Here is a 22,142-nt window from a genome sequence, read left to right as displayed (position 1 = left end):
ATTAAGGGAGGGCCTCCCAAAGAAAATTTCATGAGGGTTTAGTCTTAGCTTTCAGCTTGGGCTGGCCTGAATTTGGAGGAGAGCACTTGGGAGTACTTGCACCCACGTTAGTCCAGTTTCTTGACAAATCTTGGCAATGTAAGTTTTTACTGTATGGTTCATTTGCTCTACTTTTCCTGAGATTTGAGGATGTAAGTGGTAGGCAGTTTCCACTGGATGCACAGTTCTTTGGCAATCTTTTGAGTGATTTCAAAGATGAAGGTGGGTCAGTTGTCAGAGCCAATTGAGAAGGGTAACCGATATTGAGGAATGATTTCCTTAGGAAGAACTTTGGCAACTTCTTCAGCCTTTTTGGTCTGAGTGGGGAAGGCTTCCACCTGACCAAGAAAAGGTGCAAACAGGGAATAAGAGGTATTTGTAGTTTCTGAATTGTGACATTTTGGAGAAATCAACTACCAGATTTTTGAGATGCATATTGCCAATTCTTTGGACTCCTGGGGCTCCTGTGTGTCCCTGGCAAGTGTTATTATTTGCATATGTCACTCATATGGCATGAGTGATAGCGGCTAGACTTGGGATGTAGGAGAATCTTTCTAACAATTCTTTAAGATGGGTTTTTCCCAAGTGTGTGCTTTTGTGGTAGTCCTGAACTATGGTTGTGGCTAATATTTGAAGCACAACTATTCTGTGATTGGGCAATGTCCACTACTTATTTGCTCCTTGTGTCCCCCTCTCAGAGAATATCCATTCTCTTCAGCTTGAGTATATTGCAGTTTCCAGTGATTCAGAGGCTGTAGGATGACAGCAGGCAGTGTATACTGGAGTTTCTGATAATTAAGAGGTTGTAGAATGAGGGCAGTGGTCAGATTTTCAGATAGGGATCCTTCCCATGCCACTCTTTTGCTTCACCATCTGCCTTCCAATTTCCTTGAGCAATGGGGCTGTTGCTTGTCTGGTGTCCCTTGCAGTGCATCACAGCAACTTTTATGGGCTCCCAAACTTCTAGTAATTCCAGAATCTGTACCATAGTTAATGCTCTTTCCTCCCAAGTTAATGAGTCCCTTTTGTTTGTAGGCTCATGCATGTGCAGGGTTAAGAAGGCATATTTGCAGTCTGTGTAGATGTTAACCTTGGCCCCAGCCACAAGTTGTAGGGCTCAGGTGAGGGCAAAGAGTTAGACTTTTTATACTGAGGTGTTATCAGGGAGGCACTAGGCCTCCACTGTGCTTTCAGAGGTTACTACAGTATATCCTTCTTGCCAGTCACTGCCCTGAATGAAGCTACATCCATGAAAAACTCCATGTCAGGACTTGGTAGTGGCTCTTCTTGGAGGTCCAGCCAGCTGGAATACACTTCTTGCTATGTTTCCAGGCAATTAGGGTTGGAACCCCCAGCTCTATGAGTAGCAGGGTAGCAGGATTCAGTGTTTTTAAATTCCAAATGGACAGGTGGATTTTCATGTAATAGGGTTTGATATTTAACCAGGTGGTTGTTAGTAAGCCAGTGTGTCTTTTGACTTCTAAGATTGTGATTACTTCATGCAGTTCCCAAAAAATTATAGGCTGCCCAAGAGTTAATTTTACGGCTTCTAGTGTTAGCATTGCTGCAGCTACTACAGATTGCAGGCATGAGGGTCATCCCTGGGCTACAGTGTCCAGTTGTTTGGATAGATAGGTTACAGGTCTTTGCCAGGAACCCAGGTATTGAGTGAGTATTCCTACTATGATACCTTGATGATTATGAACATATAGGTAGAATGGTTTACTGAGATCTTAAAGCCTGAGGCCTAGTGCTCCCATCAGCCTGCTTGAAAGCAGTGAAAGCACCTTTCTGTGGTCTTTCCCAGAGCAGGGGATCATGATCTCCCCCCTTTGTAGTTCCATACAAATGACGCGTGAGGATCCCAAAATTGGGGATCCAAATGAGGCAGAACCCAGCTGCTCTGAGGAATTCTCACACCTTTCGGTAAATGCTAGGTTCAGGGAAGCTACAGATTTCCTCCTTTGTTTCCAGTCCCAATTCACTGAGTCCCTGTGCTACTTTTTAATCTAGACTTTTGACCTGAGGTAGGCAGATTTGAATTTTTCTCTTGGACACACAATACCCCCTTTGTTTTAAGATGGCATGGGTTCTGCTAACACAATCTTGGTAGGTGGGACTTCCAAGGATGAGATCATTTACATATTGGAGGAGAAAACAATTATGGCTTTCTGATTTAAAGGATTTGGGATCACTGGCCAGGGCTGGTCTAAAAATAGTGGGCACATTTTGAAATCTCTGAGGGAGTAGTGTCCAGGTTAACTTTTGCTTTTTGCCAGAGCTTGGATTATCCCACATAAAGGGGAAAATCAGTTGACTCCAGAGGGCTATCTGAATGCAGAAGAAGGCATCTTTAAGATCCAGGCATGAAAAGTAGACTGCCAATGAGGGTATTAAGTTGAGGAGAGTATAAGTGTTGGTGACCACGAGATGTAGGGTTATTACTGCTGAGTTGACTGCTTGCAAGTCCTGGACTGGGAAATAATCCCCAACAGCCTTTTTAACTGGGGAATTCCATGGAGACTGGCATGGCTTTAGTATGCCTTCATTCAGCAATCTCTGAATATGTAGCTGGATTTTTTCTTGCACTTCATGTGGAACTGGATATTGCTCTATGCTCACTATTTCAATAATTCAATAATTTCAATAATAATTTCAATAATAATTGGAGGAATGGCATGTGCCATCCCTGTTGCATTGCCCTGTGCCCATACTTCTGTTATACCTATGAAGGGGAGCTGTGTGGCCATAGATTGGCCAGCTTCGCTGAGGCAGAACAGTCTCCATTCTTCCTGTACAGGAAGGGTTAGCACTATTTTTGTAGGGTTTGGTGGTCCCGGTGTTAATGTGGATTGCCCTGGGACATCAAAGGTAATTTGAGCCTGTAGTTTAGGCAGTAGGTCCCACCCAGGAGGGGGACTGGGCATTCTGGGAGATACAGGGACTTGTGAGTGACTTCTTTACCCACAATGTTATTACAGGTCCTGGCTTGAAGGCAGGGCTGCTAGGTGTTTTTACAAGTTACCCCTACGATAATGGCTTGTCTTTTTGATAATAGCCTGACTGGATTGGTCATTACAGAGTGTTGAGTCCCAGTGTTGACCATCATATGCGTGGTGCAGCCCCCAATTTGGACTCCGACCATAGGTTCCATGAGGCTGAGTGAATAGGAGCCCGATCTGTCCTCATAATCTCCAGCAGAGTCCTCTCTTCCTGCAAGTTTGATGAGCTGATTTGCAGGTTTTCCTTCTGAATTTTTGCAAACACAGGGTTTAGTTTGCGATGCTCTGCTTGCTTTCCTGGCTAATGCTTTAGTCACTGATGTGGGGGCAACAGGGTCGAGTGGCCTGTTGGGGCAGTCCTGCTTGCAGTGACCCTCCTCCCTCCAGTACTCACACTGATTTCGCCCTAGGGGTGGGCCCCCTCCTTGAGACAGGGGCTTCCCTGTTTATTTTCTTTGACACAGTATTGCTTCTTTTGACTATTACTGCTGTGAGAAGGTCTGGGTTTTTTTCTTTTTTTTCATTTTCCGGTTTTCTTCTCTCCTGGTTTCTACATCGCAGTTGACGTAAACCTTGGTGGCTACCTCCATGAGCTGGAAAATATTCATACCTGTGAAACCATCTAACTTCTTTAACTTTCTTTGGATGTCAGCCTGTGATTGGGCAATGAATGTTGCATTGACCATTGTTTGGCTTTCAGGAGCATCTGGGTTAAAGGGCATGTATACATGAAATGCCTCACACAGTCTCTCATAGAACTCAGCAGGACTTTCATCAAGAGTCTGTACTTGGGTGGTCTTTGCCATGTTTACTGCTTTTTGACTCCCAGCTCTGAACCCTTCAACTAAGGCCCTATGGAAAATTTCTAGTCCTTGTTGAACCTGGTTGTGTCATTGGGATCCTGTTGGGGCTCCTTGTCTGGGAACTGTGTGCAGGTATGTTGGTTACTGTCCAGGGTTCCTTCAGATGGGTGCTTTTTGAGCCAGCTTAGAGTCCCTTGTGTGAGTGGCATTCTTTCCTTGAAGCTGAGTAAGGTCATGAGAAACTGTTTACAATCAGCCTAGGTGGGCTTGTGGGTCTGTTTGATTGAGTGAAAAAGGTTTGTCATGGCCTGAGTCATCTCTGAGTATGGTGGGGTGTGGCTTTTACAGTTAAAGAGGTCAGTGGTATTGAAGGGCTGGTATATAAATATTCGGTTTCTTCCTTGAATCTGGCCATCTGTATCATAATAAATTGGAGCTCAGACTTCTCAGGGAGGTACCTATAGGGTGACCCTTCTCCCTGCTCCACCTGTCCCCAGGGTTCCCCATGATCTGAGTTGTCATCTGTCAGGCACTCCTTCCTGACTGAAGGTCGGCATTATGCTGCTAGGGTAGATGGCTATGGGGGTAGCTGGCATGCACTTCCAAGTCTGGATGGTGTCAGACAGCTGTTGGGATGGTGTAATGCACTTCCCAGGGATGGTGGTGGCAAAGACAGCTGCTAGGACAGTGTGGATGCACTTCCCATGGGGCTGGCAGCAAAAACAGCTGCTGGGATGGTGTGGATGCACTTCCTAGGGGCAATGGTGATGGGGAAGCATGCCCATTCCTCAGCACTGGCGTGGTAGGAGCAATCTCATAGGCAGAGGGAGGTCATTTTTGTCTGGCCCTGCTAGAATGGGTGAGTTGGCACTGGATCTGGGACTCACTTTTTCTGGACCCTTTGCGCTTGTTTGGCCTGGTTCCTGGGACAACACTGATGGTTTTTTAATATTTTTTAAGATTTATTTTTATTTATTTCTCTCCCTCACCCCCCAGTGTCTGTACTCTGTGTCCATTTGCTGTGTGTTCTTCTTGTGTTCATTTGCATTCTTGTCTTGTGGCACTGGGAAACTGTCACTTTTTTTGGTTGCGTCATCTTGCTGCATCACCTCTCTGTGTGTGTGGTGCCACTCCTGGGTGGTCTGCTCTTTTTTCACATGGGGTGGCTCTCCTAGTGGGGTACACTCCTTGTGTGTGGGGTACCCCTACATGAGGGACACCCCTGCATGGCATGGCACTCCTTGTGCATGGCAGCATTGCATGTGGGCCAGCTCACCACACAGGTCAGGAGACCCCTGGGTACTGAACCATGGACCTCTTATATGATAGTTGGATGCTCTATCAGTTGAGCTACAGCTGCTTCCCACTTCTGGGCTTTTGTATCAGGCAAATCCTGGCTTGTTTAGTTGTACATTTTCCTAACCAGGACAAACTTTGACTTATAGTATCCTGCTAGGCATCAATGTAGGGGAACTGCTTAGGGTGCCCTGGTTTTCCAATTACTACATTGTGGACCTTACAGATGATCTGGGGGTCAAAGGTGCCCTCCTGGGGCCAGCCCACACTGAAAATCAGCCATCTTATTCACAAAACATTCTATGCTTTCCTGACTGGAACTTTATACTCTATACATCTCCATGAAATGCTCAGGGAAAGTGTTTCAGCATACAACCTAACAGGGTCCTAGTTTGAGTGTTTCCCATGTTTCCACCCTGTGTTGATGCTATACAACACTAAGCCAGCCTTTTGCTTCATTCATTTCTGGCTATGTCCCTCATGGGAACTTATGGCACCTCTTAGTCTTAGGTGGTCAGTAGAGGACTCAGAAGTGGGTCCCTTTTCAGAGAGGCCCTCCAGACTGCCCTTGACCAGATGAGGTCTCTATGGAACTGTGGATCAGGACTCCACACTCACCCCACAGAAGTGTGTCTCTGCATCTCACACAGTCTCCACAATTGCACGAACACAACCACCCTCCCTCCTATCCTTTCTTGGACCTAGAGAAGATGGCTTCCTCATTTTTCCTCAGAAGTACTGGGGTCTTCTTCGAAGCTGATCAGGCTTCTATCCTTATTTTTCAGAATTAGGCTTTTCCTAAGCTATGCCCCTGTGTGGTTTTACACATCTGGCATATGGAGTTCCTTGTTTTGTTCTCAGGGTCTCTTTTGAACACTCCGGTGCCTCTGGTTTCTCTGGGAGGACTCTGACAGAGTCCACAACCTCTTTCTGGACTAAGGGATGTTCAGTGGTGCCCAAGGGTGGGGTTTGCCTGGGCCCTTTCAACCTTTTTGGAGATTGCCAGGATTGGCAATCAACTGTTGCTGCCTCTGGTCTTCTCAGTGTATTCTGGACAAGCCCCCAGAGATGTTGTAGGATAGAAGTTGGGTGTAAGTGGTATTGAAGGCCAGGACATGAGAAGTTGAGAAGGAAGATTTATTAATAGTGTGCCTTTCTCAGCAGACTCCTGTCCTAATAAAAATACCAAGTCCCAAATAGGATTTTTGAGTCCCTTTTATACAGAGGATGTAGGAGTGGGGAGTCAAATGGTGCTTATATGCAAAAGGACCTTTTTTAAAAAATTAATTTTCTTAGTTTCAAGTGTTTATCTGAGTACCAGACAGGTCTTGAATTAACACATATCCTTCAGGTAAGCTTGAATTAACACATACCCTACTCATTCCAGGTAAGCTTGAATTAACATATATCCTCCAGGTAAGCTTCAATTAACACATATCCCACACATTTCAGGTAAGCTTGAATTAACACATTTATCCAAAGCCTGTAGAGCTTATGCCTCTCAATTGGCTTTCTGGTAACTAGGCATACTTGGATATAGAATAAGTTTGATTTTATGCACAGGCCATATTAGTATATTTCCTCTATACCTGATTTTAGCTCAGGAATTGACATTCTCCAATATATCACATTACAAACTACCATAAGGTAATTCTGGCTTCAATGAGCAGTAATAAAGAAGGTGCTAAAAGTAAAATCTAAGTGGTCCCTGGTAAAGGTGCCTTCACCCTGAAGAATTATAGCAACTAAACTGTACGTATTCCTGGGAGACCACCAAGGAATTAGGCTACATTCAAAGAATTGGAAAGGGTGGGAATAATAATAACTACCCACAGCCCTTTTAATAGCTCTATATGACCAGTATGAAAGCCTGATGAAATATGGCACAAGACAGTAATTATCATGAATTAAATAAAGTAACTCCACCACTATATTCAGTGGTCCCAAACATTGCTGGTTTATTACAAGAAATCAGTATTGGTTATGTCACTATAATTTTATTTGAATCTTGCTTTACTTAGTGTCTCCTTAGACAAGTCAAACCAACATACTTTTGCCTTCATATGGGAAAGCCAGCAATGGGCTTTCACAGCACTTCCCCAAGGCTATGTGCACACCCAACCATGTCATGGCCTCCTGGCAAAAGACCTGGCCATGTTTAAGAAAACTGTAACGTTATTTCATTATATTGATAATACTATGTTTACTAGTAACTCTTTTCCAGAATTGAAAAAGAATATATAGATGTTACCACAGACTGTAGTTTTCTCCTGGCTGCACCCCTCCTTCTTACAGTAACATCATGAGACCCTATTTACATGCTTCATGTGACCTTAGCAGAAAGTCTGTTATGCAATGCCTTTGTTCTGAGACCCTTTGTATTGCCCCTTATGGTGGAGCACTACTTTCATTGCTCAGTCTGCCACTGCCAGATCCTCTCCCACTCATAAATCCCAGTAAAGCTCATATCTGACTCTTTGCTGGGTATGGTCTTTGGTCTTGCAGCTGCCCTGACCCATGCCTTCCAGAAGCTGGGTTGGGAAAATTTGTGTGTTTGGGCATACTTTCTATGCTCAGGCAGTTCACAACTCAACTTGAATGCTCTCCCTCTGCATGTGCAGAGCTTTAGGACAGGCAAGGATGAGAGACTGGGGTTTTCTCAGGTCTTCCCTGGGCAAGTGCACATCCCTGTACATGGGCAAGCTTCATAGATCTCAAGGGATATTCTCTGACTTTTCTAAATCCCCAAGACCATCTAATTCTTAAGATCTTCCATTTAAGTTTAGGGCCAGGCTCTTGCTTTCTCCATTGGGTATTGCAGAAGCAGACAGTTGTGATGTTAAAAAACGCTGCTGTCTTTCTTAGACAATTACCCTGGGAACAGGATTATTCACACAAACTGAGCTCTGACTGAAAGTAATAACAACACCCTGTAACTGAAATTTCCCATGGATTTGCCAGACAGGTCAAGTAATATCAGTGCTGTGCTGGGTAGCTAGGATAGACATCCTTGAGTACTTCAAACTCAGTTGCAACCCTTGAGTGATTGCAAGGATGTTGTGTTAAATTGCTTCCATTGTTGTGAAATGGGTGATTTTCAAGGATTCTGCATAACTGTGGGAAGGGAATGGACCAAGTTACAACATCATACACTAGTTCATCTCAATGAATTTCAGAAACTTTTCCTCAGATAAATTCTAATCAGGTTGTTTCAAATATTTGATTGTTTTAAGGAATTCTATGCAAGTTGATTTTGACAATTTTCCTCAGTGTTTGCTTTATCAAAAGGATGGAATCACAGACATATTCAAAACATTACAAAAGTTCCTCACATTTCTATTTTCCTTCATCAAAAAGTAGGGATTACTAATTAGGATAATAAGGAAATATCACATTGACAATGGCATAGTTAAAAATAAACTTATTGCATGTTGCTCTGCATCTGATTTCTATTTTTACTGTCTTATAATTCCACATTATGTGACTCTCTTGGGCACTAAAATTGAGGAATGAAGCTATGTCATTACAGTTAGTCATCAATATATTTAAAAGCAATAAATTATACAAAAATAAAGAACAAATGATTGCATTTCTGCTTTCTGACGCCTCACATTCCATTTGATATCTAGTTTATGTTTTCATTACAGCTATGACATCCTTTCTGTATTCCTAACCTAAACATTAAATATCCTCATATCATCTCAAATATTTTGCATTTTATCTTTTTTTTAAGAAGCATAAACATTTTGGGTACTATCTTCTTGACATAATATTGTTCATCTCTATTCTCCAAAACACATTGACTAAGAATTAACATGCTATCTTTGATTTTATTTGATCAGTTTGAACTAAGTGGGATTGTTACTTCAATTGAAACCTGAGGCTTAGCTTTATATTGTTACTGTTTAGAGAACATATGACTTACAATAACATGATAATTATTTGGTAGATTTTAGTTGACATTTAACAAAGTAATTAAAAAACTATTTTTATGTATTAGTAGTGAGCAATTTGTACACGTTTCAGTTTAAATGCAGCACTTCATTTCTAAATAATATCATCATATTGTGTTCAGTTTATTTCTTGGATCCTAGTCATTCTCTGGTCTTGATTCTTTGCAATTTGCTAGCTTATTTCCCAGCTTTGTGATGTTCACAAGTTTTGTAAACAAGTATCTTTTGAAATTAATGACCATAACAGAGCTTAGCTGTAGAGAGTTCAAAGTCATATCATTAATTTTGATGAGATAATTATTTAAAAAGTCATTGGGCAGGAAGTCAATGAGTGCCCACCTCCCATGTCAGAGATCCTGGGTTTGGTTCCTAGTGGCTCCTGAGAAACAAAACAAACAAGCAAAACAAAACGAAAAACCAACTCAGGGAAGCCACTGTGGTTCTGTGGTTGAGCACCAGCTTCCCACATACAAGGTCCTAAGTTCAAACCCAGGCCTCCAGTACCTCAAAAAAATAAAAAATAAAAAAGTCATTGAGCAAAGACAAAACATTGTATATATTCTGGAAATACAGTAATTTCAAACACCCAAGTGAAAGAAAAGACTGGGGAAACTAAAAAGAGAGAAAGTATAAAAATAAACAAAAATAATACTTCATTTTAAAAGGAGAGTTAATAAATATTGTCATATGTTAAGGGAAGAAGTAGATGAAGAAAACACATACTCTATAATAATTAACAGTTTCTTATTACTTTTAAGAGTAAATTGCTTTTGCATTAAATAAATAAGCAAAAACATTTGAAACACTTTTCATATAAATGCATTGTGCAATAAGCAAGAAAATGTGAAGATTAAAAATACTATTTTACAAGTGATGATGAGTTAACAAACCATTAAAATTTCCTTAAAAACACATACATTTGATGAATTAAAAAAAGAATCAATGTCACTAAGTAAGACATGTCAAAACCCCAAATTAATTAGACCTAGGAGAGCTAAACTAGAGAGCAGAAAATATGTCTCAAAGTAAGACATGTCAAAACCCCAAATCTCAAAATAACTGATTTTCTTTACAAAGCCCTTTCTCTCCCTAAGTTTTACAAAGGAATGGATATATTAATATATAATGGTACACTATTTTGGTCATTTCATTTAAACATACAATGTAAGTGAAATTTCTTTATGTACCTCAATATTAATACTGCTTTGCTTTGATATTGAGATGGATTTCCATTATTCTTTACTACCAACTGCTGGAAGGCTTCTACAAAGAGGGAAAACCATATGCCAGAAAACATGAGTCAGAGTCAGCCTTTGAAAATTGATCTACCTCCTTTGGAAATACATACCAATTAATTCTTTGAAGCAGCTGAGTGTGTGTTCGCATGGCTCTGTGTGGGTCTGAAGGTGGCTTTGTTTGTATGTGTTTGACAGTCTGAGAAAAAGGGAGAAGAGAGACTGGGAAGTTTTGAGGGGAAGAAAATAGAATGAAAGGGGAATTTTAAGTGGTACTTTCTAAATAGGAAGCGATTTTCCTGGTAGAATATTTTGCAAAAACTCACATTTATTCTTTAATGAATGTATATGTGTGTTGTTGGGGAAAGAGAAATAAGAGCTGAGAAGTTTAGAGTTGTAATAAAACCAAAGTCCTGAAATTTTATTTAACCATCCCCCTCCAGAAGATATATCAACAAATTAAAATGGAAAAACACATATTACTATAAAGCATGTCTGGTTTATTTTACATATGTGATAAACTTATAAAAGGTGAAAAGAAATACATAAGGAAAAAAGTAAGTGGCTTATCTAAAATCTCCTAAATGATTAATTTCATGTGACTTTGCAACTTTTTCTCTAAATCTTTATTCCTCTTATTTTTGCAGGCAAGATTGCATTACAAATATGCCCTAATTTTTGAAGGTCCCTGGAAGATACAGAATAATTATAAGGGAAGTACCCTTGATCATATATTAGCCTGGCAATCTACTTTAGCAATAATTGGATGCAGATACTTGAGTATTAATAGAATGTGTTTACTTTGAAAATATTATTATAAAAAGCTGCATGCTTAAACTAGGCTTTGAAAGTTAATTAAACACATTAGTTAATTCAGAAAATTAATCCCAAAAAATCACAGAAATAAAGGGATTTTCCTGATAATTATATTCCATAAAGCTTTATTTACTTCTTTATTCCTAATGCTATAGATCAGGAGATTCAACATGGGAATACCCATTGTGTAGAACACAGAAATCACCTTGTCCTGAGTCAGGGAATAACTGGAACTAGGTCTCAGATATGTATAGATGGGGGTGGAATAGAACAGAATTCTAGCCATCAGGTGGGAGGCACAAGTTGGCAATATTTTATGCGTCCCTTCTCCTGAATGCATATGAAAGATACTTAAATGTGTGTAAGAGTAGGTGGTAAGAATCACTAGGAAAGACCCAACCATATTCACACCAGTGAAAGTGAAAACAATTCTTTCACTCAAGCTGGTGTCAGAACAACAGAGCTTAAAAAGTGGGGGCTGTCACAGAAGAAACGATGGATAACATTGGAACTGTTGTAGAAGTTGAGAGAAGTTTTATTATTTGTGTATAGAAAAGCCAGGACTCAGAAATAATTTTGGGAAGGAAAAAGGATTTATTTACAACGAGCTGGGCTCAGAGATTTTCATTTAAAATCTGAGCCCCGAACAAGTTTTTTGAGTTCCTTTTATACAGAAGAAGGGCCAAATGGTTTTTTGTTTCAGTGTTTAATAAGCTTGAATTAATATATATTTTTCAGGTCTTGGTAAACTTTTAGCATGGACTTCATATATTCTAGATAAGCTTTTAGCATATTTGGTTTGCATTTTTCCTGAATATTTAAAGTTTATAGGGTTTGCATTCCTAAACTATTTCTCTGGGGCTGGAGTTGTTGTCATGGTTACCAAGGGCAGGGCTGCAGTTCTCATGTCCCAAATGCATAGCTCAGTCAGGTTATCTATGAAGAGATGAACAGTCCCCCACCCATAGCCTACATTATTACCCCCCTTTATGACAGTTTATTTTGGTAAGTTTTGGCATAATTATTGTTGGAGTTATAAGGTGGGTGGCTGTTTGTTAGATTAACCATTTTAGTTATTAATTTTTCAGTGAGGGCCCAAAGACAAAGTTTCTGGGTAACATTTGGGGTTTATTTTGTTTTTAGAAGAATTTTTTATTCTGGACAGTAGAGTTCTGGGGGTGGGGCCCCTCAGCAGTTATTCTGGGGGTTATTGATGCTTATGTAGATTTTTTTGTTAGGCTTTAGACTTATTTATTGATTTTATTTTACCCATAAAGAATTTGCACTTTTAATTTCAAAGGGGTGCTGAAGGGAGATGATTTTTTTTTCATAACTATTTTTTTTTTTGTTATAGGTTGTAGTTTTTACTTAACAAGGTGTAAAAACTTTGTTATTTTATTTTGGCTGGAGGATAATGGATCTGGCATTTTGTACGAAGCTGGATGAAGTTTTGATATAATTAGTAAGATGTTTATTTTGAAAGAAAAAAACAATTAAAAATTTGGAATACCTGTTTTTAAAAGAGGACATTGGATTACAGAGATAGATAAGGTTTGGTATTTATAAAGATGGCACTCTTTTTAAAAGTTAGTGGAGAACAATATATATATACATTTTAAAAATTATTTATTTTTAGAGACAAATTGTAATAGATAACAGTAATTAGGTACTTAGCTTTGTTTTGCAGATATATTTTAGGCTGTTTAATGATTGGCACTTACATGCTTTGCTAGGTGTTTTTCATGAATTGGCACATTTTGGGCCGTTGGTTTTATTTAGGATTAGTGCACTGAGTTGGAAATTTTTTAGATTTTTTTTAGCTGCGGGAGCGATCAAAAATAGAATAAAGTTTTTTTTTATACTTTGGTTTTAATTGTATAGTTTTTGGTAATTTTGACTGTTTAACAAATGACCCATTACTAGCAAGCAAACAATGTTTTTGCTATACAGTAGCATACAGTAGAGTAGTAGGGTGGTTGAGCTTGGCACCAATTAGCTGGCTATCTGCAAGTCATTGGTGGCCTTATTGTTTTTAGCTAAGATTGTACTTTATTTTATAGATGTTGGAGAAAAACGACATTCATTGGTACACAGAGACTGATTGACAACAGGCAGAAAATGTACTTATTGAGAAGCTCTCCCAACAGAGGTGATCTGAAGAACAGACTTCAGCTCCCCTGCCTAGCATGGTGGGTGTCTGAAGAGAGACTTAGCCCACTCCTGAAAGGGGGAACTTGATTTATACAGAACTTTCCTAGGTGGGGAAATGATAGTTAGTGGGAGGGGGGTTGAGGGTCCAAGTGAGGTAGTAGGAGGGGGTTGAGGGAGTTTATGGCTTTTGGGAATGCTACAGGAGCAGATGATTTTTTCATCTGTAGGGATTAAAGGACATGTAAATAGCGAAAGTTTTCATCTGTTTCCTTCTGATATGCAGGTAGAATAAAGATCTCCATCTCCCTCTGATATGTAGGTGATGAAGATCTCTATCTCCCTTTATAACTCTCTATGAGGTTTCTTTGTTTAACCTGTGGGAAAGTGCCTGCCATGCCCTCAGACACAGAGGAGAGGTTTTGCCTTTTCCCAATGCATATCAGGGGAAATTGAGCTACAATTTGTTAATTATTGCAAACCTCTAACAATAGACGTGTTTATTAATTATTTAGAAAATAAAGTTACCAGGAATTTAACATGTTTAATGTATTATTGTACCTGATTTAGAGTAGAAAAGATAATATAATTATTAGGCATATATTTAAAACAGGATAAAAGCACAGTACTTAATATTAATTAATGTATTATTTAATGCATAAGGATTTTGTGTTGCAATTAATAGTTTTAAGTTTTAGGTTTGTAATACCTTACATGTTATTTTTTCATGGGAGCAGGCCATAATGCCAATTGTGTTTCCATTTTATTTACAGTAACTTGGTAATTATGGTTTTTAGCATGTTTTTTACATGTTTTAGCATGTTTTTTACACAGTGAGAAAGTTGCAGCATTGTTGATTTTAGGGAGAGTTTTTAGTATTTTACTGTCCTGGTACACAGTGCTCTCTGGCACTGTGGAATAGTGCCAATTTGGAGGCAATATTTATTGTACACTTGGCTGTACCAAGCTATTAATGGCTGCTTGCAGGACCCTGAAACTACAATGCAGTTTTTGTTAACTTTAGGAGCATAACCAGAGGCTGATATAGTAAATATTTTTATTTGAGGGGTTAGTGACCAGCTTAGCTAATAACTTACATGGAGAAGTAACTTGTAATGTATTTAAGGCTTGGTTTGAATGTACAAGAGAGTTTGACAATGTTAAAGTTTATTTTTTTATTTTATATATATTTTTAAACATTTGTAATGCAACATATTATATATTAAATGACTGTTTATTTTTTTATACTTTTACTATGAAGATACTAGCAGGTATTTTACTTTAGTAGTAGAGAAAAAACTTTTTCATTGTTAAAATTAAAATTGAAGATTTTTAATAGAATTAAGGTAATTTTTTTGTTATTTCCTTAAATATGGACCTTGCGGTGGCTTTTAGACAAGTTTTAGTATTATGAAGTTATTTTTTGCCATTAATGTTATAATTGATCACTTTATAGGCTACATACCTTAAATTATTAAATTATAATTACTAACTAAAGTTTATTTTATTTATTCATAATTTTAGCTTAATTTTATTAATATGACTTTACAATTTTTATCATTTTAAAGATTTTGAACATACAATGTTAATTTATTTAATGGGTATTTTATAAATCAAGGGAGATTACACCCAGGCTAAATAAAATTGAAACTATTATAGTTTATGCAAGGAATTTTTTTTACAGGAAGCTAATTTTTTTTTTGTTTTTGTTTAAGTTTTGAAACTGAATAATTTTTAAATTTTGGAAATACTTGGTTCCAAAATATATTACAGTTGTATAATTTATTTGTAATTTAGGAAAGATTTTTTTTTAGCTTTTATGGGCCTTTCTACTTACTGAAATTTGGTAATAGGATTATTAACTATTTATATTTTAAGGCTGTTTTAAAAAGATTTAAATTGGGGAATTACAGGGCAAACTGATTTTTAATTTTCCAACCTTTTTAGAAGATAGTTTTAATTTGACATACTGCAAAGAGAAGGCCCTTATTAGTTTTTATAATTAGATTTTTATATGACATTTTTATCCTGCTTAGCTTAATTTGGGCCTCAGGAATATTTATTTACATATATAACTGCATATTTAATTTTTAACTATTTGAATAGAGCTTTTAAAAAATTTTTACTTGTTAATTTGATAATATTATTCTGATTTATGAAGATATACACTGAGCAAATAGGCAGATATAGAGTTAGACACAGAAACCCAACTTATTGATGTTACTTATAATTTGTATTATTTTACATACTGTTTAGTTTAATTTGGGTTTTAGAAATATATATTACTTATATAACTGCATATTTAACTTTAACAATTTGAGGAAATAGGCAGACATGAATAGTTTGACACAGAAACATAATTTAGTTATTTAAAACTTTTATTTTATTTTTTTACAAAATAAGTGTGATAGCAAAACATTTGAAAGATTCCTGAAAGCTTTTTCTTTAATTTGCATTATGACCATGTAGTTTTGCACAAGAATTTTGTTTTTTAATAGCTTATAATCAAATATTTCCAATGCTTTAATACATTTTTTTTTTTTTGGTTTAGAACTTTATATTTTACTTTGAATTTAGCAGATTTTGGATGAGCAAGACTAATTTTATGTTTATTTACTGAAGCTATTGAAGTTTTGGGGACACTGGTTTCTCTCGTGAATTGCCACTTTTAGGAACCCTACAGTTAAGGCAGGAGACCTTCTTTGTTTTTTAGTTCTTAGAGATAATAAAAACTCCAGTGGATGTTTAACCCCAAGGATTAAGAATTTTATCAGGTGGCAATTCAGTTCACACTTGGAATTATGAGAGAAAGCAGAGTTACTAATACCAGTAGGACAGGAGACAGGGATGTTTCACATTTGTTTTTTCCTGGGCTATAGGGACAGAAACTGCTATGAAATAACTATAAGCAAAGGCAAGGGGTGAGGCTAGGTGTGAAGTGACCATAAACCAATGTAAGGTTAGTTTAGAATTTACATTTACAATGATAGGTTTAGGCTAAATTTACCCAGTTATAATGTTGTAGAATTTGAGAGAAGTTCAATTATTTGAGTATAGAGAGGCCAGGACTCAGGAATGATTTTGAGAAGGAAAAATGGTTTATTGACGGCCGGCCAGACTCGGGAGCTTTCTGTTTGAATCCCGAGCCCCGAACAAGATTTTCAAACGTCTTTTATACAGAGAGGAAAGGCCAAATGGTCCCTTTGTTTCAGTTCTCAATAGGCTTCAATTAGCACATATATCTTCCACATATTAGGTAAGCTTTTAGCATGGACTCCAGATATTCTAGATAAGCTTTTAGCATATTTACTTTTTGCATTTCCCCTAAATATTTAAAGTTTATAGCCCTTGCATTGTTAAACTGTTTCCTGGGACTGGAGCCTGTTGCCATTGTCCCTAAGGGCAGGACTGCAGCCTCTTACCTTTCCACACCCACAGCCTTCAGCTTAGGTTATCTCTGAAGAGACAAAGAGCCTTCCACCCATAGCCCGCATCATTCCCCCCTTTGCCAAAGTTTAACTTGCTAAGCTTTGGCATAATTATTGTTGGAGCTATGAGGTGGATGGCTGTTTGTTGTTTTGATTGATTATTTATCAGTCTTTAGTACAGTATCCAGGACTGTTTTTAGAAGTTTAGAACTTTTCATTCTGGACAGCAGAATCTTAGGCAGGGGCCTCCTGCAGTTATTCTGCTGCCACTGGCACTCACGTGGATTTCCAGTCAGGTTCCAGATCCATCTATTACTTTTATTTTACTCTTAAAGAGTTTACACCTTTAATTTAAAAGGGGTGCTGAAGGGAGACGATCTCTTTTTCTGTAACTGCTTCCTGCTGGCCATGGGCTGTAGTCATTGCCTAATAAGGTGTAAAACTCTTATTAATTTATTTTAACTGGAGGAAGATGGATCTGGCATTCTGTATGAAGTTGGATGAAGTTTTCATATGGTTAATAAGATGTTCACTCTGAAAGAAACAAACTTAATTAAAAATTTGGACCTGTTTTTAAAAGAGGACATTGGATTACAGAGGTAGACAAGGTTAGGTGCCTATAAAGATGGCACTCCTTTTAAAAGCTGGTGGGAACAGCATATATATTTCTTTTTTTTTTTTTTAAGTTATTTATCTTTAGAGAAAAATTGCAACAGACACTTAGTTTTGTCTGAACACATTCCAAGCTGTTCAATGATTGGCACTCATTCGCTCTGTCAGATGCTCCTGGTGAAATGGCACTCCTTGGGCAACTGGCTTCACCCAGGATTAGAACACTAAGTTGGAAATTCTCTTGGTTTTCACCTGTGGGGTGATTAGAACTACAGAATAAAGTTTTTTTTTTTTTACACCTTGGATTTAATTGTACAATTTCTAGCAATTTTGACTTGTTCAATAGGTGACTCAACATCAGCAAGCAAGCCTCACCTTTGCTACACAGCAGAGTACAGTAAAATATAGAACTTGACTGAGACTGGCTGAGACTGCCACCTTATTCTATAGACATGTTATTAACTGTTTAGAAAATGATTTTACCAGGAATTTAACATGTCTAATATACTTCTGCACTTGATCCAAAATAGAAAAGATAACATTACAATTATTAGGATATATTTAGTACAGGATAAAAGTACAGCACTTAATATTAACTAATGTATTACTTAATGCATAAGGATTCAAAGTTGCAATTATTAGTTTTGAGTTTCAGGTTTGTAATACCTTACATGTTATCTCTCCATGAGAGCAGGCCAAAATGCCAATTGTGTTTAAGTTTCACTTACAGTATCCTGGTATCATGGCTCCACTTAGCATGTTCTTCAACGCAGTGAGCAAGTTGCAGCATCCTTCATCTTAGAGAGATTTTCCAGTATTCCACTAGCCTGGTGCATAGTGCTCTCTAGCACTATGGAACAGTGCCAGTCTGGAGGCGATATCCATTGTACACTTGGCTGTACCGAGTCATTATTGGCTGCTGCAGGAGCTTGAAACTGCAATATAGTTTCCATCGACTTCAGGAGCAGAACCAGAGACTGATATAGCACATATTTTAATTGAGGGGTCAGTGACCAGCCTAGCCAATAACTCACATGGAGAGGCCACCTGTAATGTATTCAAGGCCTGGTTTGAATGCACAAGAGTTTGACAATGTTAAAGTTTATTCCTTGTTTTTATATATATTTTAAACAACTTAACGCAACACATATATCAAATGACTGTTTACTTACACAATTTTACTATGAAGATAACAGTAGGTACTTTAGTAATAGAGGAAAAAATATTATTTTTCATTGTTAAAATGAAAACAGAAGACTTCCAATATAATCAAGATAACTTTTTATTACCATTTACTTAAATATGTACTTTGCGGTGGCCTTCAGACAGGTTTTATTATCATTAAGTTATTTCTGCTACCAATACCAATCTAAGTTTCCGTTAACAATGACTTCTCTAGAACTAGAACTATTAAATATTTTCAGTTTGGCAGATGTTTTACAAACTCCTTATAATTGACTATAACCACGTTGACTAGACACCTCATGTTTAACTAAACTTATTAAATTACAATTACCAAAGAAATTTACTCTTTATTTAAGAGAGCATATATACAATCTTTTTCCTTTAGCCTAATTTCACCAATGTGAACTTACAATTTTCATTACTCAAAAGATTTCGTACATAATGTTAATTTAGTTTATAAATTAACTATGGGAGATTACACTCAAGTTAAATAAAATTGAAACCATAATAGTTTATGCAAGGAATGTTCTCTTTTTCCCTTACAGGAAGCTAAAAACTTCTTTTCTTTAAGTTCTGAAAATTATTAATTTAAAAGCATACTGACTACCAGGTTTTAAAACACATGCATACTGACTACCAGGTTTTAAAACACATTACACAATTACTTAATTTTTTAAAATCATAACCCAGGAAAGATCTCTCCATAATTTTTATGAACTTTCCTTTACTTACTGAAATTTGTTAATAGAGCCACTAATTACCTTTATTTTGTTGGAAAGAAATCTTCTGGAAGAAAATAACGCTCACTAGATTGTGGAGAAGAAAATAATTTATTCTCAATCTTGCAAGAAGGGGTGCAGAGCCAGATATGGCTGGTGCCACGAACAAATTAAAATGACACAATTTATACCCCTAAGCCTAGCATGCAAGCTCTTCCTCTGTTTTTCCATAGATTGGATACTTCAGAAGTTACAGCTTATCTGAGATTTAACTTTCCCATGCAAAAGTTTGATTTAACTGCTTCCTCTATCACATTCCAACCATTTTAGTTTTTACCTGCTCCCCTTTGTCAAATAAGGAATAGAATTTAGTGCTGAAATGGCACCAACTTAGTTAGCTACTTCTTGGGCATCCTTCCACTGCCCATAGGACTGGCCTAAACTGGTCTCCTCCACTGCTGTCCAACCCGGGAGTGGGAGACTGAGGCAGCAGGCCGCCAGGTTACATCAACATTTTTCTTATGTGAAAATTAACCTAATCTTTGTTTTTTTGCATTTTGTGGCTGACAAAAGGTTTAAACTGTAAATTACCAGGCAAACTGATTCTTAATTCCCTAGCCTAGTAGATAGATTTAATCTGCTACACCTAGTCTTGCCTTTAAAGCTCTTGCAAAGAGGAGGCCCTTTCCCAATTGTTTCTATAATCAGATTTCTATGACTTTTTCATCCTGCTTAGTTTAATTTGGGCTTTAAGAATATTTATTTACATATATAACTGCATATTCAATTAACAATTTGAAAAGGGCTCTTTTAAGAATTTTCATTTGTTAATTTGATATTATCCTGATGTATGAAGACATACACTGAGCAAATGGGCAGACACAAAGAGTTAGACACAGAAACAAAACTCATTGATATTATTTATAATTTGCATTATTTTATATACTTTTTAGCTTAATTTGGGGTCCTGAAATATATATTACTTATAACTGCATATTTAACCTCAACAATTTGAGCAAATAGGTAGACATGAATAGTTTGACACAACAACATGACTTTAGTTACTTTAAACTTCTAATTCTTACAAAACAAGTGTGACTGCAAAACATTTCAAAGACTCTTGAAACTCTTCTTAATTTGCACTATGACCATGCAGTTTACCACAAGAATTTTACTTCTTATTTAATGGATTGTAATAACCAAAATGTTCTCAATGCCTTAGTACCATTTTGTTTTAGAACTTTATATTTTACTTTGAAATTAGCAGAATTTTGGATAAGCAACAAGATTAATTTTATATATATTTACTGAGGCTATTTGAAGCCTCAGGGAGACAGACTGCTTTCTCTCATGAATTGCCACTTTTAGGAACACTGACCGTCAAGGCAGGAGACTTCTCCCCCTCCACCCCCCTTTTGATTTTGGAGATAATAAAATTCCAGTGGTCATTTAACCTTATTCCATCAGGCAGCAATTTATTTAGTTTACACTTGAATTCATGAGAGAAAGGGTTACTAATACCAGGAGAGGAGACAGTGATGTCCCAGCTCTTCTCAATTATGAAATAACCATAGGCAAAGGCAAAGGGTGAGGTTAGGCTTGAAGTAACCATAAACAAAGGAAAGGTTAGTTTAGAATTTACACTTAAATAGTAGTTTCAGGCTAAATTCACCCAGCTATAATTTCAGTTATTGTCTTTCCACTGTTTTATAATATAAATGCATTTATAAATGATTTTAACTCTTAGTTACAGTTTTTATTAATTTTTTAAAAACCTATTAATTTTATAACACCTTTAAATACCTTTCATTCGACTTATAACATATTAAATGAACTTAACCATTACTTTATTTCTCCTTTAAAGTAAAAGAATAAATCTCTTGCAGTTAGTTTGAAATAAGAAACTACTTTTCAGGATTTGATTTCTAGAACATAAATGTTCTTTTAAAAGAGTCTTGTAAGACTCTTCTTCAAACACTGAGGAAATGATGAAGTTAAAGCACAAAAAGCTATTTATAAAAGATTTTCTTTGTATATTGATCTTACTCAATTTTAATCATAAAAATTTTCCTTCCACAAACCTTCTACACTTTCAGTATTCATTCAGGGTTTTTTTTCCCACACTCTACTCTTTCCAATAATCAATCATTTTATCTTAGGACAAAATCATCTTCTGTTTCCTTAACAATAAAAACACATTCCATATATCCCACATACTAAGTTACCAGGCAAACTTCTTACAACATCTAATTGCCATTAATACTAAACAAGCTTGTTAAAATAATGAACTTTTCCTCACTTTAAATACTTAGTAGCAAGTAATATCAGAAACAGTTTTTTTGGAAGCAAGTTGGCAGGGGAGACTGGCTGCTGAATAAGTTTGTTATAAAATTGCCTTTTATTATTATTATTATCAATTCAGTTTTGTTAAATAATGACTTTCTGCAATTAGCCATTTAAATACCTTAATTTAAACAATGCTTTGTAAAACTTTTATAATTATTTATACCCTTAAGACAAATTTTACCTTCACAGAACACATTCTCTTACTTAAAGTTACTACGATACCTTCTAAGAGCCTGGGCAGAATGCAAACGTATTTTGGCTTTGACACCCTAAGGAGGGAACTTTACTGCATTTATTCTGATTCTGCTTTTCACCCCCTTCACTTCCCCCCCTTCCAGGCATTCGGGTGCACAACAAACAGGAATGCGGCTTATGAATAGAAGGGTGGACTCACTGGAAAGGGGCAAGGCACTCCCCCCTTTCCAGCTTTCAGCCAAAATGGGCAGACAGAACCTACTCAAATTTGGCAACTCTCCCAGGAACCCAGCCACCCTGACTGGGACATTCCCAACAAACTTGGGTGCTTGGCGTGGACACAGATGGCCTCCAAGCCCCGGCAA

The 22,142-nt window shown here is 37.2% G+C and overlaps 1 pseudogene; it reads right to left on the bottom strand.

The window, feature by feature from the left end:
- Nucleotides 1-266: 266 nt before the first annotated feature.
- LOC101439997 (olfactory receptor 5F1-like) overlaps nucleotides 267-22,142 on the bottom strand; it is a 48,432-nt pseudogene continuing 26,556 nt past the window's right edge.

The sequence above is a fragment of the Dasypus novemcinctus genome, chromosome 10, assembly GCF_030445035.2.
Source record: "Dasypus novemcinctus isolate mDasNov1 chromosome 10, mDasNov1.1.hap2, whole genome shotgun sequence".
NCBI lineage: Eukaryota > Metazoa > Chordata > Mammalia > Cingulata > Dasypodidae > Dasypus > Dasypus novemcinctus.
Note: the sequence above shows the minus strand (reverse complement) of the source record. Positions and strands in the feature narration are given on the sequence as shown.